The sequence below is a fragment of the Heterocephalus glaber genome, unplaced genomic scaffold, assembly GCF_053883595.1.
Source record: "Heterocephalus glaber isolate CG9 unplaced genomic scaffold, H.glaber_assembly_v1.0 deba00000818, whole genome shotgun sequence".
NCBI classification, from domain to species: domain Eukaryota; kingdom Metazoa; phylum Chordata; class Mammalia; order Rodentia; family Bathyergidae; genus Heterocephalus; species Heterocephalus glaber.
The window spans coordinates 13,255,325-13,263,363 of NW_028258164.1; the positions used below are offsets into that span (position 1 = coordinate 13,255,325).

General features: G+C 47.0%; 1 long non-coding RNA gene across 1 annotated transcript; it reads right to left on the bottom strand.

The window, feature by feature from the left end:
• Window positions 1-692: 692 nt before the first annotated feature.
• On the bottom strand, window positions 693-2,671 carry LOC147828972 (uncharacterized). Its single transcript, XR_015449911.1, has 2 exons — window positions 1,829-2,671; window positions 693-1,311 (listed from the first exon to the last, which is right to left on the bottom strand). It is a non-coding gene; the product is annotated as an uncharacterized LOC147828972 (long non-coding RNA).
• Window positions 2,672-8,039: the final 5,368 nt, after the last annotated feature.

Sequence of the window (8,039 nt, forward strand, 5' to 3'; positions counted from 1 at the left end):
TTTTTAGAGAATTTTACTGTTTTCATCAGTACATGTTTGCAGCGCATAATGATGACATTCCTGGTGGGGAGTTGGTACCTGTACATGACAAGGCTTTTTTTTTTTAATCCCCTTCCCCTCTTCTCTTTGCTGTCCCCTCCATCTCTTGGTCCCCTTCACCTTTGCAAAAGATCTACCTGCTTCCTTTCTCTTTTTTTGGTACCGGAGATCGAACTCAGGACCTTGTGCTTAAATCCCCAGCCCTTGTTTTCTATTTTTAATCTTTTCTTTTGCTCTTTATTTATAATTTGGATTTGTCATATAAGAGAAACTATGTGACATTGAAGCTTGTGTGTCTGATTTATTTCACTTAACATTATGGTCTCAAGGTGCTCCCATTTTCCTAATGACTCAAGTTTATCCTTCTTTAAGGCAGAGTATAAAAATAGCTTGTAAGTAGCTGACTGTCCCAGAAGAAAACGTAATTCATGCTTTAAAAAAAAAAATCTTTATTTTTATCTTACCAACAAATTTCAACGCCAGGCATGGTGGTGTATGCCTCGTAATCCCAGCACTCCAGAGGCTGAGGCAGGAAGACTGCCTCCAATTTGAGGCCAGCCTGGGCTACATAGCAAGTTCAAGGCCAGCTTGGACTACATGGTGAGACTGTCTCAAAAAACAAAAAAAATCAAAAAACAAAACAAAACAGCAAACAAATTCAAATTGGTTTATTTATCAGAGACTTACTTTAGTCATGGAAATAAATAAAAGGCATTTGGGTTTGTTACAATTTTAGTTATAATTTTATGAGTGCTCATTTATTACCTAGCCACTTGAATAGAATTGCTTAAGGGATTTTACCATGTAGACACGACGTACTAAAGCAGAATTGAAAAGAAAATCAGTTCTCCCAGCTGAAAGCAGACTAGCAGCTCCCCACTCAGGTTCTGCCTGCCCCCCTTTCCCATAACTACTGACCCCACCCCGTACTCATAAGGTAGACAGTCATATTCCTGTAAATGAAGTTTTGTAACCCCTGAGGAACTATATGCTCTGTAAACGACTATATTCTGTAAACAAAGTTTATGACACTCTGTTTTCATACGATTCATAACACACTGTCGTCTTACAAGGCTAAATTACTAAACTGCCCTTGTCCTGTTCTGGTAAGCTCACTGCACTAGAAAGACCACCCCCCTTTGACTAAATGCATAAGAACTGGAACTTTCCTTTATTCAATCACTCAGTCTTTTGGAGAGGAGTCTAGCTGAGTCAAGGTGCACCAATAAATCCTTCTGATTCTCATTTGGTCTCTCTTGTCCTCTTGGAATTCTGCAAAAATACAACACAATACATGTACATGTGGATAAACACACATAACTACCCGTGTAGTATGAAGACACTATACAGCTGTCACTGTAGAGTTTCAGTCATGTAACGGTAAAACACAGGCAGGAGGATTGCAAGTTCAAGCCCAGTCTGGGCCACTTTCCATTATCAGCAGGCCAGGGCCCAGGGTTCTGCCGTCCCCATCCCTGGGGTGGCCCCTGACTGGGTCATGACTTGATCACTCTGAGCCTCCGCTCGAAAGAGGCTGCAAGGTGACCTGGGCACCTGGGGCTGTCGACAAAGGTCAGATTTAGAACTCAAGAGGTTTGATTCTGGCTCCAGATCTAGGGCAGGGGGCCCCTCTTTGTACTTCCCACCTAGCTTCCCAGCAGGGAAGGAGCCCCGGGGATTTGGGGTTTTACCCTCAGAACAGTGGAGAGTCTCCAGGGCTATCAGGCAGGGGAGGACCACGACCAGATCTACTTTATCCAGGGAAGAGCAGGGCCCCAGGGGATCTCACCTGTCCATTCCGATGCCACTGAGCCACTGAGTGGCTCACAGGGACCTGGGCCTCCGACTACCCAGACAGCAGCTCTCTGGCCCCGAGTCCCACGGAAGAACAATGCACATCACAAGCCTTGAGAAACGGCCCTTGTGACTGGGCAAGTCCACTCCGAGGAATCTAGTCTCTGGAAATAACAGGGCAAATGTTTGAAAATGTAACAAGCAAAGTAAAAAAATAAATTCCAGCTCATCATCAGAGAAGCCAAGCTCACTTCTACAGGTACAGCTGTTACTAATGTAATTGGCTTGAATTTGGTTTCCTCCTCTGTAAAATGAGACAATTGGGTAAAATGAAGGGTTTTATAAAGCCTAAAATGAGCTAGGCGTGGTATGGCACGCCTATACCACCAAGGCCCAGCACTCGGAAGGCTGAGGCAAGAGGATCGCCACGAGTTCGAGGCCAGCCTGGGCTCCACACAGGGAGACAAACACAAAAACAGACAAAATAATACTAAAAAAAGAAATCCTAAATCGCCGGGTGAGTTCGAAGAGCAGCCTTTTTAGGGACAGCCCTGCGAGGTTTCTTTTGTCTTCAATGCAGTGGCTTTGAGCCATCGGGGTGGGGGCGTCTCCTCTCTGCCCAGCTCTGCAAGTGCCCGAGGCCTCACGTCTGTGTTTGTACCAACTGTATTTGCACGGGGTTTGCACAAGCGCAGGCTCCGCAGACCCCGGGAATCGGGCGGGCCGAGGGTGCAGGGCCACTGGGCGTGGCTCCGGGGCAGGAGGCCCGGGGTTCGCGTCACCCTGGCCCGGCGGAGAATGCGAGGCAGCGGTGAGCTGCGGTCGCCCGGGGCGGGGGTGGGGGCGGGGCCGGGCGCGCGGAAGCCGTCCTCGCCACCACCGAGAGGGCCCCCCGAGCCTTCCTAGAGTGGCCGCCGGCGGCCAGGTGCGGGCGTGGCCTCTGGGCGTCTGGGCGCCAGCCAGCAGGGGGCAGCACCGCCGAGAGGGCGGCCCGACGTGGCGCGGGCACGAGCCTGGCCACCCCCCCATCGTCGGGCGTTGCGGGGGCGCTGGGGCAGAGAACGGTTAAATAAAATCACCCCGTTAGCGGGGAGGGGAAGGGAACATAAAAAGAATTAAAACGTGTTCTGCCTGTATGCCAGCTCCCCACGACAATGTACTCATTGTGTACTGCACACATGCACTTAACAAAATTAAAAATACACTGAAAACAGACTAAGAAATTATCTCCTCAAATAAAATTCACCCCAATAGAAATGAGTTTAAAAAAAAAGAAATGAATTTAAATTTATAGACTGTTTGCCGAATGTGGTGGCGCTCATTTGTAATCCCAGCACTCTGGGAGGCTGAGGCAGGAAGCTGGCAAGTTTGAGCCCAGTCTCAGCAATTTTGAGACCCCTGTCTCAAGGGGGGGGGGCTGGGGCTATAACTCAATGTGAAGGCCCTGGGTGCAGTTCCCCGTACTGCAAAATCAATCAATGAATTTGTAGAATGCATATGCATTTATAAAGATGTGAGTGTAGAAGTGGCAGAAGTACATTTTAGAATCAGAAAATAGAACACTTTCACTGGGCCCCCCCTTATCATCGCAGCGACGCTGTGAGGCAGACTCGGCTGTGCCCCTTCTGCTGGGCTGAAGAGGCCCCAATGACAGGGCTGAGAGCCAGCAGCAGCCTAAGGACAGAGCCGTGGGTCCTCCGGGCAGTGGGGACCTTGAGGGACATCCACAAGGGGCTGGAGGCTTGGGTTGGAGAGAACCCCTCTTGGGGACCGAGCCTGTGCGTGCCATCACCTTAAGAGCAGGACACCAAACCTGGTGACTGCTGGCAGCAGGAAGGAGGGGGGTGTCTCTAGGATGGGAGTTTCCCAGGATCCCTGTCTCCCCGCTATGGGGCCCTGCTGTACCTGCATTCCTCATTAGGAGGCTGCGTGACCCCAAGAAGGATCTGTCATTCACCAGGGGTTCAGGAAGAACATTTAGCTGTGACCCTGCAACTCTATCTAACATTTGGGTTAAATATCAGAGGAAGTGATAGAATGCATTTAAAGTTATTTTTGTTTGTTTGTTTTGAGACAGGGTCTATGTAGCCCAGGCTGACCTTGAGCTGATTATGTGGCCCAGTCTGTCCTTGAACTCCAGGAATCCTCCTGCCTCAGCCTCCTGGGTGCTAGTATTACAGGCACATGCCACCCCAGCTAAAGTGGTATCTTTGAAAGGTTTTGTATTAGTTTTAATGAAGAAAATCATACCAGCTGGGCTAAGGTTGGGTTGTGTCTGTTTTCCCTACATGGGTGGCACCCATGGCTTTTTCACCCATGTCGAGCAGTTCCTGGGTCCCCACGGGTTCCAGGCCAGGGAGGAAGATTCTGGACTATGTGCAAAATGAACAAAAGCAATCCCTGTCCCTGGAGAAATCAAACCCACCATGGCCACTGGCATCTCCAGGAGGCCCAAGTCCCTGGAAGGGAGGACCGCTGTGCCTGGGCCCTGTCACTCCTGTCCCATACACCTGGGGCTCACCCGCCTCTGCAGTGGGAGCCTCTGTTTAACCTCTGGCTCCTGGCAACTTCAGGAACGGGGCTTTCAGGACACTTTCAGGGCCAACTCTCTGGACTGCCGGGTATTCATGGTGGGTGTTGCTGCCCTAGGTTTCCTTGGCAGGGTTAGAGGACTCATCATATTCTGATATGAACATCTGCCATGCTGTGTGTGGTGGCGCACGCCTGTGATCTAGGAGACTGAGGCAGGAGGGTCAGTGAGTTCAAGGCCAGCCTGGACTAGTGAGACCCTGTCTAAAAAAAAACAAAAAAAGAATATCTGCCAAGTAACCTAGGGATTATAGAGGAAGAAAAGCAGGTGTACCCCATGAGGAGAATTAAACTTAGGAAATCCGGTGGTCTATACAAATTAAGAAACCAGGGCATGTGTTGCTGGATAAATCAACACACTGAGTTGGAATCAAAGCTGGGAAAGGTTGAAGCAAGGGGAAAAGTCCTGGTGAAGCCCAAGGCAGAGGCTGGAAGGGAGCTTCCTCCTCCCTGGGGACCCCTCACGGTGACCCGGCAGGTGGCCTGGCTCCCTTGCCCAAATCCTGCTTCTTTGTCTCCAGTTCTTTTCCATACTTAGCTGCTGAAAAGGATTTTATTTAAATAAGTGATTCTGGGGCTAAAAACAAAAGCCTGAAAACATTGACGTGATGAAAATTAGAAGCACAGAATATTCAGGACTTTGCACTTACCAGACAGAAGCAGCACATTGAGCTACATCCCCTGCGCTGATCTTTACAAATTTGATAAAGGTTTTTGTTTCTTTGTTTTTGTTTTGTTTTGAGATACAGTCTTGCTACATAGGTCCTGCAGCTGACCTCCAACTCTTGGTGGGTGTGAACCACCATGCCTGGCTATAAATTTGATAAAGATTCTAAAATATGAAAGAGAAGAAGGGCCAGGGATTTAGCTCAGTGGGACTGCTCCTGTTTAGCAAGCACAAGGTCCTGAGTTGGATCTGGTACCCTGCCCCTGCCAAAAAAAAAAGAAAAAAAAAGAGAAACAGAATAGACAAACTCTTCCAAATAATCCACCTAATTTCACCAGTATGGACAAGGTTAGAAGTCATGGTTTTGGCAGGGTGTGGTGGCACATGCCTGTAATCCCAGCAGGGGAAGACCCTGTTTCAAAAAACAAATCAAAACCTAAATAATACAATACAAAGAAGTCAGCATTCTGGGCAATAGATAATAACATGGATTTATTCCCTTATGTGCATGGAAACAGATAGGTTATCACTGACAAATATTATATTATTAGTAATTGATAAATAAGTCATTCAGTTCCAAATTTTTATTGTCTAGAATTTAGAAATTCTTTTTAGTTAGAAAAAAAAAAAAAAAAAAGAATCCAACAATGCTATCTTCATCTGCCAGGAGTTTTACATAAAAGTCTGAATTCTGATGTGTGATTATCTCCCACTAATGGGAATTAATCTTTTTGGTAAAATGAACACCCAAGCGTGTTTGGATTCGGTTAATGTTTATTCCAAGACTCTGAAGAGCTGGCAGAGACTTAGGCAAGAAATATGTGTCTATTTCTCTCCATATGCCTACTGTTTGAATTAAATATACTAGAGATTGTCTTTATCTGGCAAGGATAATGATTTGCTTTTTTAGCTGCATTCCAAAACCTCTGAAGTTGATTTATTTACTTTTTAGGGGTTTATTTATTTATTTTTTGCAACAGGGTCTCACGATATAGCCCAGGCTGGCCTTGAAATTGTGGAGATTCTTGAACTTGTCTCCGCCTCCCAAGTGGTACGATTCCAGGTGTGTGCCACAGTGCCCAGCTGGGGTTTAACTTTTCTCCAAACTTACTTCAAGCTTTTGTCTTGGTAAGGAATCGATCAACTCAAATTAGGCAGCTGCTGGGTTAAAGTGAGACTGGGGCAATAACTTTAACTGGATATTCAGGGTCATGAAACTGTTCAGGGGTAACTATGGGAACCAATTTAGCACCTTTACAAAATTAATCTGGTTTTCAGTGATGACTACCAATCCAAGTAGCAAATTACACACATTTTATCTTAGGCTGGGCATGGTGGCACACACCTATAATCCCAACACTCAGGAGGCTGAGACAGGAGGATCGCTGTGCATTTGGGGCCAATCTGGGTTGCACAGTAAGTTCAAGGCCAGTCTGAATTACGTATCAAGACCCTGTCTCACTCCCTCCACCATCCCAAATAAATAAAAGAATAAGATTTGGGCTAGTGTGATGTTCTAGCCACCAATGCACCAGCATCTATGCCAATGTGCTGGGGTGAGCTATGCTGCCAGTCCCAGGGGCCCTGCTTCCAGCTGGGCCAACCCACACAGTCCTCTGGACAGTCAGAGCTGGGGTTAGAGAAACAGAACCTTTTTGCCACAGTGAGTAACAACAAGCACTTAAATTTTACACATTTAGGCTTCAATTCTGGCCATGTGACTTTGGGCTAATTGCTTTCCTCTTGGAACTTTGTGTGTTAAAAGGGAGCAGGCACCGATTTCACAGCTTGTTGAAAGATAAAATGAAAACATTTACTTTGTACAAGTCCTGGAACATGGTAAGACTCAAATGGATTATGGTGCTTGTTATCATTATCCTTCAGATTCAGAGATCTGATTTCTTCTCCTTTTTTTCCTTTTTGACACAGGGTCTTTCTATATAGTTCAGGCTGGGCCTAAACTCACAATGTAGCCCAGGTTGGTCTCAAACTTGCAGTGATCCTCCTGCTTCAGCCTCCCCAGTGCTAGATGACAGGCCACCACACTGGGCACAGAGGTTTGATTTCTTTTTGGTACCTGGGATTGAACTCAGGACCTTGCGCTTGTAAGGCAGGCATGGTGCTACTGAGCTAAATCCCTGGCCCGAGGTTTGATTTCGAAGTTTTCATGTAAGGTCACCATCCATAATACCAGGCTAATTTTCTTTTCTCTCTCTTTTGCCTTCCTTTATCCTTCCTTTCTTCCTTCTTCCCTAAAAATTCTGTTAGCCTGGAACTATTTGTTGCAGAAAATAGAAATAAAAGATTAGGTTCTTTCTTAATTAAAAATGCACATTTCAAGGAACCCACCTAGAAGTGATCAATGCAGAAGTGATTTTAAAGAAATTTTAATTGAGAAGTTCCCACCATGACTGGGAAGCAACAGGAAGCGGAGCAGAGGCTGGCCTGACTCAGCGTTGCCTGGCAACAGGAGAGCTGTGTGAGCCCTTAATCTGAGGAGCCCCATGAGGCTTCAGGAAAGGTCTCCACCAGACACCTGGCTGCAGATCTTTCCAGCTCTGATTCCGAGGGTTAGGAAAGGTGGAAATGGCCTCTGCCTGATCCTCCCTGCAGCTGAGACACCCCAAAGCTCAGCTTGGAGGAGGAAGCAGGAAGTCACCAGATCCTAAGGGCTGTCAAAGTAGCCATGGTTTTTTTAATCCTTTGTCTTTCCCCATGGAGCCCAGCACAATGTACTGCACACAGTGGTGCATAATAAATGCAGTGTGTGTGTGTGCATGCGTGCGTGCGTGTGTGTGTGTGTCTAGGACTGTGGTCATCCCCAAAGGCACCAGACCTGTGCCTTGCTCATACCTGTTGAGTCAGCTCGGATGACCACAGAGACAACCTAGCTCTTGTCCTCTGAATGTCTCCAGCTGTCAAATGGTAGGGTTAGTAGGGAGTAGCCACG